Source organism: Saccostrea cucullata, unplaced genomic scaffold, assembly GCF_032062105.1.
Source record: "Saccostrea cucullata isolate Sc308-1 unplaced genomic scaffold, CSIRO_AGI_Scuc_v1 ctg34, whole genome shotgun sequence".
Lineage (NCBI taxonomy): Eukaryota > Metazoa > Mollusca > Bivalvia > Ostreida > Ostreidae > Saccostrea > Saccostrea cuccullata.
The window spans coordinates 74013-82500 of NW_026933012.1; the positions used below are offsets into that span (position 1 = coordinate 74013).

The 8488-nt window shown below is 40.3% G+C and overlaps 27 non-coding genes across 27 annotated transcripts in view; 14 read left to right on the forward strand and 13 right to left on the reverse strand.

The window, feature by feature from the left end:
- The first annotated feature begins 301 nt into the window (after positions 1–301).
- On the forward strand, positions 302–372 carry Trnaq-cug (transfer RNA glutamine (anticodon CUG)). The gene has a single exon. It is a non-coding gene; the product is annotated as a tRNA-Gln (tRNA).
- A 541-nt stretch (positions 373–913) lies between these two features.
- Trnai-aau (transfer RNA isoleucine (anticodon AAU)) lies at positions 914–987 on the reverse strand. The gene has a single exon. It is a non-coding gene; the product is annotated as a tRNA-Ile (tRNA).
- Positions 988–1102: 115 nt separating this feature from the next.
- Trnar-acg (transfer RNA arginine (anticodon ACG)) lies at positions 1103–1175 on the forward strand. Its single transcript has one exon. It is a non-coding gene; the product is annotated as a tRNA-Arg (tRNA).
- A 165-nt stretch (positions 1176–1340) lies between these two features.
- Positions 1341–1412, reverse strand: Trnad-guc (transfer RNA aspartic acid (anticodon GUC)). Its single transcript has one exon. It is a non-coding gene; the product is annotated as a tRNA-Asp (tRNA).
- A 119-nt stretch (positions 1413–1531) lies between these two features.
- Positions 1532–1603, forward strand: Trnaq-cug (transfer RNA glutamine (anticodon CUG)). The gene has a single exon. It is a non-coding gene; the product is annotated as a tRNA-Gln (tRNA).
- Positions 1604–2149: 546 nt separating this feature from the next.
- On the reverse strand, positions 2150–2223 carry Trnai-aau (transfer RNA isoleucine (anticodon AAU)). The gene has a single exon. It is a non-coding gene; the product is annotated as a tRNA-Ile (tRNA).
- A 115-nt stretch (positions 2224–2338) lies between these two features.
- Positions 2339–2411, forward strand: Trnar-acg (transfer RNA arginine (anticodon ACG)). The gene has a single exon. It is a non-coding gene; the product is annotated as a tRNA-Arg (tRNA).
- Positions 2412–2576: 165 nt separating this feature from the next.
- Positions 2577–2648, reverse strand: Trnad-guc (transfer RNA aspartic acid (anticodon GUC)). The gene has a single exon. It is a non-coding gene; the product is annotated as a tRNA-Asp (tRNA).
- A 119-nt stretch (positions 2649–2767) lies between these two features.
- Positions 2768–2838, forward strand: Trnaq-cug (transfer RNA glutamine (anticodon CUG)). The gene has a single exon. It is a non-coding gene; the product is annotated as a tRNA-Gln (tRNA).
- A 541-nt stretch (positions 2839–3379) lies between these two features.
- Positions 3380–3453, reverse strand: Trnai-aau (transfer RNA isoleucine (anticodon AAU)). The gene has a single exon. It is a non-coding gene; the product is annotated as a tRNA-Ile (tRNA).
- Positions 3454–3568: 115 nt separating this feature from the next.
- On the forward strand, positions 3569–3641 carry Trnar-acg (transfer RNA arginine (anticodon ACG)). The gene has a single exon. It is a non-coding gene; the product is annotated as a tRNA-Arg (tRNA).
- Positions 3642–3806: 165 nt separating this feature from the next.
- Positions 3807–3878, reverse strand: Trnad-guc (transfer RNA aspartic acid (anticodon GUC)). The gene has a single exon. It is a non-coding gene; the product is annotated as a tRNA-Asp (tRNA).
- A 119-nt stretch (positions 3879–3997) lies between these two features.
- On the forward strand, positions 3998–4069 carry Trnaq-cug (transfer RNA glutamine (anticodon CUG)). Its single transcript has one exon. It is a non-coding gene; the product is annotated as a tRNA-Gln (tRNA).
- Positions 4070–4608: 539 nt separating this feature from the next.
- Positions 4609–4682, reverse strand: Trnai-aau (transfer RNA isoleucine (anticodon AAU)). The gene has a single exon. It is a non-coding gene; the product is annotated as a tRNA-Ile (tRNA).
- Positions 4683–4797: 115 nt separating this feature from the next.
- Positions 4798–4870, forward strand: Trnar-acg (transfer RNA arginine (anticodon ACG)). The gene has a single exon. It is a non-coding gene; the product is annotated as a tRNA-Arg (tRNA).
- Positions 4871–5035: 165 nt separating this feature from the next.
- Trnad-guc (transfer RNA aspartic acid (anticodon GUC)) lies at positions 5036–5107 on the reverse strand. Its single transcript has one exon. It is a non-coding gene; the product is annotated as a tRNA-Asp (tRNA).
- Positions 5108–5226: 119 nt separating this feature from the next.
- Trnaq-cug (transfer RNA glutamine (anticodon CUG)) lies at positions 5227–5298 on the forward strand. Its single transcript has one exon. It is a non-coding gene; the product is annotated as a tRNA-Gln (tRNA).
- A 541-nt stretch (positions 5299–5839) lies between these two features.
- On the reverse strand, positions 5840–5913 carry Trnai-aau (transfer RNA isoleucine (anticodon AAU)). The gene has a single exon. It is a non-coding gene; the product is annotated as a tRNA-Ile (tRNA).
- Positions 5914–6028: 115 nt separating this feature from the next.
- Positions 6029–6101, forward strand: Trnar-acg (transfer RNA arginine (anticodon ACG)). The gene has a single exon. It is a non-coding gene; the product is annotated as a tRNA-Arg (tRNA).
- A 166-nt stretch (positions 6102–6267) lies between these two features.
- On the reverse strand, positions 6268–6339 carry Trnad-guc (transfer RNA aspartic acid (anticodon GUC)). The gene has a single exon. It is a non-coding gene; the product is annotated as a tRNA-Asp (tRNA).
- A 119-nt stretch (positions 6340–6458) lies between these two features.
- On the forward strand, positions 6459–6530 carry Trnaq-cug (transfer RNA glutamine (anticodon CUG)). The gene has a single exon. It is a non-coding gene; the product is annotated as a tRNA-Gln (tRNA).
- Positions 6531–7059: 529 nt separating this feature from the next.
- Trnai-aau (transfer RNA isoleucine (anticodon AAU)) lies at positions 7060–7133 on the reverse strand. Its single transcript has one exon. It is a non-coding gene; the product is annotated as a tRNA-Ile (tRNA).
- Positions 7134–7248: 115 nt separating this feature from the next.
- On the forward strand, positions 7249–7321 carry Trnar-acg (transfer RNA arginine (anticodon ACG)). The gene has a single exon. It is a non-coding gene; the product is annotated as a tRNA-Arg (tRNA).
- A 166-nt stretch (positions 7322–7487) lies between these two features.
- On the reverse strand, positions 7488–7559 carry Trnad-guc (transfer RNA aspartic acid (anticodon GUC)). The gene has a single exon. It is a non-coding gene; the product is annotated as a tRNA-Asp (tRNA).
- Positions 7560–7678: 119 nt separating this feature from the next.
- Positions 7679–7750, forward strand: Trnaq-cug (transfer RNA glutamine (anticodon CUG)). The gene has a single exon. It is a non-coding gene; the product is annotated as a tRNA-Gln (tRNA).
- A 529-nt stretch (positions 7751–8279) lies between these two features.
- On the reverse strand, positions 8280–8353 carry Trnai-aau (transfer RNA isoleucine (anticodon AAU)). Its single transcript has one exon. It is a non-coding gene; the product is annotated as a tRNA-Ile (tRNA).
- A 115-nt stretch (positions 8354–8468) lies between these two features.
- Trnar-acg (transfer RNA arginine (anticodon ACG)) overlaps positions 8469–8488 on the forward strand; it is a 73-nt gene continuing 53 nt past the window's right edge. The window contains exon 1 of the tRNA in view: positions 8469–8488. This exon is cut by the window's right edge and continues 53 nt beyond it. This is a non-coding gene — a tRNA (tRNA-Arg).

Sequence of the window (8488 nt, forward strand, 5' to 3'; positions counted from 1 at the left end):
TTTAAAAAGGACTGGCTTTCTGAGCTTTGTTAAAATGAATTTTATTCATGCTTGCTGTCAAGAGAAGCACTTTACAGAAAAGGAGAAAAATGGATGAAAAAATCGTATTCCTCCCCGGCGGGGAATCGAACCCCGGTCTCCCGCGTGACAGGCGGGGATACTTACCACTATACTTCCGAGGAAGTTATAATCGACGATCTTAAATACAGACTGGGACATGACCGTTTTGTTCACTGACATGTCACTCGGTTCAGGGGACGACTCAAAAGTAAGTCTCCGAAGAATCCATATCATGGCATGAGGTTCCATGGTGTAATGGTTAGCACTCTGGACTCTGAATCCAGCGATCCGAGTTCAAATCTCGGGGAACCTGACCAACATTTTTTTAATCCAGTTTTCTTTTCTGCGGTTTAGAAGGGAAGCCTAGATAATGTCAAAAAGAAGAAACATGTAATGACGAACACAAAATTGTAGAATTCAGTATTTAATCATACGAAAGAAGTGTGCTTTTTAGCTCAGTCTTTGGAAATCAGTTACAGGTCCATTGACTTACATTTTCTCAAAAGTGTAGAAGTATAAGTGCTTGATTTTCATGATAACATTTCATTGACATTATTATTATTTAGAAGTGGAGGAATGTTATGGACGGACGATTTCCACGAACACAAAAATCACTGGACTACCATCTGACCGTTCCATTTTAGAGGCGACAAAAAGCAATCTCCTTTAAAAAAAAATACAATCACTCTACGAGGATAGTGTCAGTCAGTATTGTCGTTTGACTATATGATAGCTTCCATGTACTTTTATAAGTTCAGGTTCATAATGCAAGAGATGGAAGTCTTGATTTGTTCACTGTCCATGCCAAGGGTTGGTCTTTGAGAAAGCCCCGAAAAAAGAATGTGCAATACCTTGGCCAGTGTGGGGGTGGAACCCACGACATTCGCGTTATTAGCACGACGCTCTAACCGACTGAGCTAACCGGCCTGTACAAGTACACATTAACATACTGATCAAGTTTATCAGTGGCAGGGATTGATAAAATCTCCGGGAATCAAAATGGCATTTCCCTTTGGTGAATAATCCAAAGAAATGGATCAAGGGGTCTGTGGCGCAATGGATAACGCGTCTGACTACGGATCAGAAGATTCCAGGTTCGAATCCTGGCAGACTCGTTGAATATTTAGTTTTTTCTTGGGGTAAAATAAAAAAGAAACTTGTAAGGTTTCTTTTAAAAAGGACTGACTTTCTGAGCTTTGTTAAAATGAATTTTATTCATGTTTGCTGTCAAGAGAAGCACTTAACAGAAAAGGAGAAAAATGGATGAAAAAATCGTATTCCTCCCCGGCGGGGAATCGAACCCCGGTCTCCCGCGTGACAGGCGGGGATACTTACCACTATACTACCGAGGAAGTTATAATCGACGATCTTAAATACAGACTGGGACATGACCGTTTTGTTCACTGACATGTCACTCGGTTCAGGGGGCGACTCAAAAGTAAGTCTCCGAAGAATCCATATCATGGCATGAGGTTCCATGGTGTAATGGTTAGCACTCTGGACTCTGAATCCAGCGATCCGAGTTCAAATCTCGGTGGAACCTGACCAACATTTTTTTTTATCCAGTTTTCTTTTCCGCGGTTTAGAAGGGAAGCCTAGATAATGTCAAAAAGAAGAAACATGTAATGACGAACACATAATTGTAGAATTCAGTGTTTAATCATACGAAAGAAGTGTGCTTTTTAGCTCAGTCTTTGGAAATCAGTTACAGGTCCATTGACTTACATTTTTTCAAAAGTGTAGAAGTATATGTGCTTGATTTTCATGATAACATTTCATTGACATTATTATTATTTAGAAGTGGGGGAATGTTATGGACAGACGATTTCCACGAACACAAAAATCACTGGACTACCATCTGCCCGTTCCATTTTAGAGGCGACAAAAAGCAATCTCATGTTAAGAAAAAAAAATACAATCACTCTACGAGGATAGTGTCAGTCAGTATTGTCGTTTGACTATATGATAGCTTCCATGTACTTTTATAAGTTCAGGTTCATAATGCAAGAGATGGAAATCTTGATTTGTTCACTGTCCATGCCAAGGGTTGGTCTTTGAGAAAGCCCCGAAAAAAGAAAGTGCAATACCTTGGCCAGTGTGGGGGTCGAACCCACGACATTCGCGTTATTAGCACGACGCTCTAACCGACTGAGCTAACCGGCCTGTACAAGTACACATTAACATACTGATCAAGTTTATCAGTGGCAGGGATTGATAAAATCTCCGGGAATCAAAATGGCATTTCCCTTTGGTGAATAATCCAAAGAAATGGATCAAGGGGTCTGTGGCGCAATGGATAACGCGTCTGACTACGGATCAGAAGATTCCAGGTTCGAATCCTGGCAGACTCGTTGAATATTTAGTTTTTTCTTGGGGTAAAATAAAAAAGAAACTTGTAAGGTTTCTTTTAAAAAGGACTGGCTTTCTGAACTTTGTTAAAATGAATTTTATTCATGCTTGCTGTCAAGAGAAGCACTTAACAGAAAAGGAGAAAAATGGATGAAAAAATCGTATTCCTCCCCGGCGGGGAATCGAACCCCGGTCTCCCGCGTGACAGGCGGGGATACTTACCACTATACTACCGAGGAAGTTATAATCGACGATCTTAAATACAGACTGGGACATGACCGTTTTGTTCACTGACATGTCACTCGGTTCAGGGGGCGACTCAAAAGTAAGTCTCCGAAGAATCCATATCATGGCATGAGGTTCCATGGTGTAATGGTTAGCACTCTGGACTCTGAATCCAGCGATCCGAGTTCAAATCTCGGGGAACCTGACCAACATTTTTTTAATCCAGTTTTCTTTTCTGCGGTTTAGAAGGGAAGCCTAGATAATGTCAAAAACAAGAAACATGTAATGACGAACACAAAATTGTAGAATTCAGTGTTTAATCATACGAAAGAAGTGTGCTTTTTAGCTCAGTCTTTGGAAATCAGTTACAGGTCCATTGACTTACATTTTCTCAAAAGTGTAGAAGTATAAGTGCTTGATTTTCATGATAACATTTCATTGACATTATTATTATTTAGAAGTGGAGGAATGTTATGGACGGACGATTTCCACGAACACAAAAATCACTGGACTACCATCTGACCGTTCCATTTTAGAGGCGACAAAAAGCAATCTCCTTTAAAAAAAAATACAATCACTCTACGAGGATAGTGTCAGTCAGTATTGTCGTTTGACTATATGATAGCTTCCATGTACTTTTATAAGTTCAGGTTCATAATGCAAGAGATGGAAGTCTTGATTTGTTCACTGTCCATGCCAAGGGTTGGTCTTTGAGAAAGCCCCGAAAAAAGAAAGTGCAATACCTTGGCCAGTGTGGGGGTCGAACCCACGACATTCGCGTTATTAGCACGACGCTCTAACCGACTGAGCTAACCGGCCTGTACAAGTACACATTAACATACTGATCAAGTTTATCAGTGGCAGGGATTGATAAAATCTCCGGGAATCAAAATGGCATTTCCCTTTGGTGAATAATCCAAAGAAATGGATCAAGGGGTCTGTGGCGCAATGGATAACGCGTCTGACTACGGATCAGAAGATTCCAGGTTCGAATCCTGGCAGACTCGTTGAATATTTAGTTTTTTCTTGGGGTAAAATAAAAAAGAAACTTGTAAGGTTTCTTTTAAAAAGGACTGACTTTCTGAGCTTTGTTAAAATGAATTTTATTCATGTTTGCTGTCAAGAGAAGCACTTAACAGAAAAGGAGAAAAATGGATGAAAAAATCGTATTCCTCCCCGGCGGGGAATCGAACCCCGGTCTCCCGCGTGACAGGCGGGGATACTTACCACTATACTACCGAGGAAGTTATAATCGACGATCTTAAATACAGACTGGGACATGACCGTTTTGTTCACTGACATGTCACTCGGTTCAGGGGGCGACTCAAAAGTAAGTCTCCGAAGAATCCATATCATGGCATGAGGTTCCATGGTGTAATGGTTAGCACTCTGGACTCTGAATCCAGCGATCCGAGTTCAAATCTCGGTGGAACCTGACCAACATTTTTTTTTATCCAGTTTTCTTTTCCGCGGTTTAGAAGGGAAGCCTAGATAATGTCAAAAACAAGAAACATGTAATGACGAACACATAATTGTAGAATTCAGTGTTTAATCATACGAAAGAAGTGTGCTTTTTAGCTCAGTCTTTGGAAATCAGTTACAGGTCCATTGACTTACATTTTTTCAAAAGTGTAGAAGTATATGTGCTTGATTTTCATGATAACATTTCATTGACATTATTATTATTTAGAAGTGGGGGAATGTTATGGACAGACGATTTCCACGAACACAAAAATCACTGGACTACCATCTGCCCGTTCCATTTTAGAGGCGACAAAAAGCAATCTCATGTTAAAAAAAAAATACAATCACTCTACGAGGATAGTGTCAGTCAGTATTGTCGTTTGACTATATGATATATGTACTTTTATAAGTTCAGGTTCATAATGCAAGAGATGGAAATCTTGATTTGTTCACTGTCCATGCCAAGGGTTGGTCTTTGAGAAAGCCCCGAAAAAAGAAAGTGCAATACCTTGGCCAGTGTGGGGGTCGAACCCACGACATTCGCGTTATTAGCACGACGCTCTCACCGACTGAGCTAACCGGCCTGTACAAGTATACATTAACATACTGATCAACTTTATCAGTGGCAGGGATTGATAAAATCTCCGGGAATCAAAATGGCATTTCCCTTTGGTGAATAATCCAAAGAAATGGATCAAGGGGTCTGTGGCGCAATGGATAACGCGTCTGACTACGGATCAGAAGATTCCAGGTTCGAATCCTGGCAGACTCGTTGAATATTTAGTTTTTTCTTGGGGTAAAATAAAAAAGAAACTTGTAAGGTTTCTTTTAAAAAGGACTGACTTTCTGAGCTTTGTTAAAATGAATTTTATTCATGCTTGCTGTCAAGAGAAGCACTTAACAGAAAAGGAGAAAAATGGATGAAAAAATCGTATTCCTCCCCGGCGGGGAATCGAACCCCGGTCTCCCGCGTGACAGGCGGGGATACTTACCACTATACTACCGAGGAAGTTATAATCGACGATCTTAAATACAGACTGGGACATGACCGTTTTGTTCACTGACATGTCACTCGGTTCAGGGGGCGACTCAAAAGTAAGTCTCCGAAGAATCCATATCATGGCATGAGGTTCCATGGTGTAATGGTTAGCACTCTGGACTCTGAATCCAGCGATCCGAGTTCAAATCTCGGTGGAACCTGACCAACATTTTTTTTATCCAGTTTTCTTTTCTGCGGTTTAGAAGGGAAGCCTAGATAATGTCAAAAAGAAGAAACATGTAATGACGAACACATAATTGTAGAATTCAGTGTTTAATCATACGAAAGAAGTGTGCTTTTTAGCTCAGTCTTTGGAAATCAGTTACAGGTCCATTGACTTACATTTTTTCAAAAGTGTAGAAGTATATGTGCTTGATTTTCATGATAACATTTCATTGACATTATTATTATTTAGAAGTGGAGGAATGTTATGAAGAGACGATTTCCACGAACACAAAAATCACTGGACTACCATCTGACCGTTCCATTTTAGAGGCGACAAAAAGCAATCTCCTTTAAAAAAAAATACAATCACTCTACGAGGATAGTGTCAGTCCGTATTGTCGTTTGACTATATGATAGCTTCCATGTACTTTTATAAGTTCAGGTTCATAATGCAAGAGATGGAAGTCTTGATTTGTTCACTGTCCATGCCAAGGGTTGGTCTTTGAGAAAGCCCCGAAAAAAGAAAGTGCAATACCTTGGCCAGTGTGGGGGTCGAACCCACGACATTCGCGTTATTAGCACGACGCTCTAACCGACTGAGCTAACCGGCCTGTACAAATATATATTAACATACTGATCAACTTTATCAGTTGCAGGGATTGATAAACTCTCCGGGAATCAAAATGGCATTTCCGTTTGGTGAATATTCTAAAGAAATGGATCAAGGGGTCTGTGGCGCAATGGATAACGCGTCTGACTACGGATCAGAAGATTCCAGGTTCGAATCCTGGCAGACTCGTTGAATATTTTGTTTTTTCTTAGGGTAAAATAAAAAAAGAAACTTGTAACGTTTCTTTGAAAAAGGACTGACTTTCTGAGCTTTGTTAAAATGAATTTTATTCATGCTTGCTGTCAAGAGAGGCAGTTAACAGAAAAGGAGAAAAATAGATGAAAAAATCGTATTCCTCCCCGGCGGGGAATCGAACCCCGGTCTCCCGCGTGACAGGCGGGGATACTTACCACTATACTACCGAGGAAGTTATAATCGCCTATCTTAAATACAGACTGGGACTTGACCGGGTTGTTCACTGACATGTCACTCGGTTCAGGGGGCGACTCAAAAGTAAGTCTCCGAAGAATCCATATCATGGCATGAGGTTCCATGGTGTAATGGTTAGCACTCTGGACTCTGAATCCAGCGATCCGAGTTCAAATCTCGGTGGAACCTGACCAAGATTTTTTTTTATCCAATTTTCTTTTCTGCAGTTTAGAGAGGAAGCCTAAATAATGTCAAAAACAAGAAACATCTAATGACGAACATAATTGTAGAATTCAGTGTTTAATCATACGAAAGAAGTGTGCTTTTTAGCTCAGTCTTTGGAAATCAGTTACAGGTCGATTGACTTACATTTTTTCAAAAGTGTAGAAGTATATGTGCTTGATTTTCATGATACCATTTCATTGACATTATTATTAGAATGTTATGAAGAGACGATTTCCACAAACAGAAAAATCACCGGACTACCATCTGCCCGTTTCATTTTAGAGGCGACAAAAAGCAATCTCCTGTAAAAATAAAATACAACCACTCTACGAGGATGGTGTCATTCAGTATTGTCGTTTGACTATATGTTAGCTTCTATGTACTTTTATAAGTTCAGGTTCATAATGCAAGAGATGGAAGTCTTGATTTGTTCACTGTCCATGCCAAGGGTTGGTCGTTTTAGAAACCCCCGGAAAAAGAAAGTGCAATACCTTGGCCAGTGTGGGGGTCGAACCCACGACATTCGCGTTATTAGCACGACGCTCTAACCGACTGAGCTAACCGGCCTGTACAAATATATATTAACATACTGATCAACTTTATCAGTTGCAGGGATTGATAAACTCTCCGGGAATCAAAATGGCATTTCCGTTTGGTGAATATTCCAAAGAAATGGATCAAGGGGTCTGTGGCGCAATGGATAACGCGTCTGACTACGGATCAGAAGATTCCAGGTTCGAATCCTGGCAGACTCGTTGAATATTTTGTTTTTTCTTGGGGTAAAATAAAAAAAGAAACTTGTAACGTTTCTTTGAAAAAGGACTGACTTTCTGAGCTTTGTTAAAATGAATTTTATTTATGCTTGCTGTCAAGAGAGGCAGTTAACAGAAAAGGAGAAAAATAGATGAAAAAATCGTATTCCTCCCCGGCGGGGAATCGAACCCCGGTCTCCCGCGTGACAGGCGGGGATACTTACCACTATACTACCGAGGAAGTTATAATCGCCTATCTTAAATACAGACTGGGACTTGACCGGGTTGTTCACTGACATGTCACTCGGTTCAGGGGGCGACTCAAAAGTAAGTCTCCGAAGAATCCATATCATGGCATGAGGTTCCATGGTGTAATGGTTAGCACTCTGGACTCTGAATCCAGCGATCCGAGTTCAAATCTCGGTGGAACCTGACCAAGATTTTTTTTTATCCAATTTTCTTTTCTGCAGTTTAGAAAGGAAGCCTAAATAATGTCAAAAACAAGAAACATCTAATGACGAACATAATTGTAGAATTCAGTGTTTAATCATACGAAAGAAGTGTGCTTCATAGCTCAGTCTTTGGAAATCAGTTACAGGTTGATTGACTTACATTTTTTCAAAAGTGTAGAAGAATATGTGCTTGATTTTCATGATACCATTTCATTGACATTATTATTAGAATGTTATGAAGAGACGATTTCCACAAACAGAAAAATCACCGGACTACCATCTGCCCGTTTCATTTTAGAGGCGACAAAAAGCAATCTCCTGTAAAAATAAAATACAACCACTCTACGAGGATGGTGTCATTCAGTATTGTCGTTTGACTATATGTTAGCTTCTATGTACTTTTATAAGTTCAGGTTCATAATGCAAGAGATGGAAGTCTTGATTTGTTCACTGTCCATGCCAAGGGTTGGTCGTTTCAGAAACCCCCGGAAAAAGAAAGTGCAATACCTTGGCCAGTGTGGGGGTCGAACCCACGACATTCGCGTTATTAGCACGACGCTCTAACCGACTGAGCTAACCGGCCTGTACAAATATATATTAACATACTGATCAACTTTATCAGTTGCAGGGATTGATAAACTCTCCGGGAATCAAAATGGCATTTCCGTTTGGTGAATATTCCAAAGAAATGGATCAAGGGGTCTGTGGCGCAATGGAT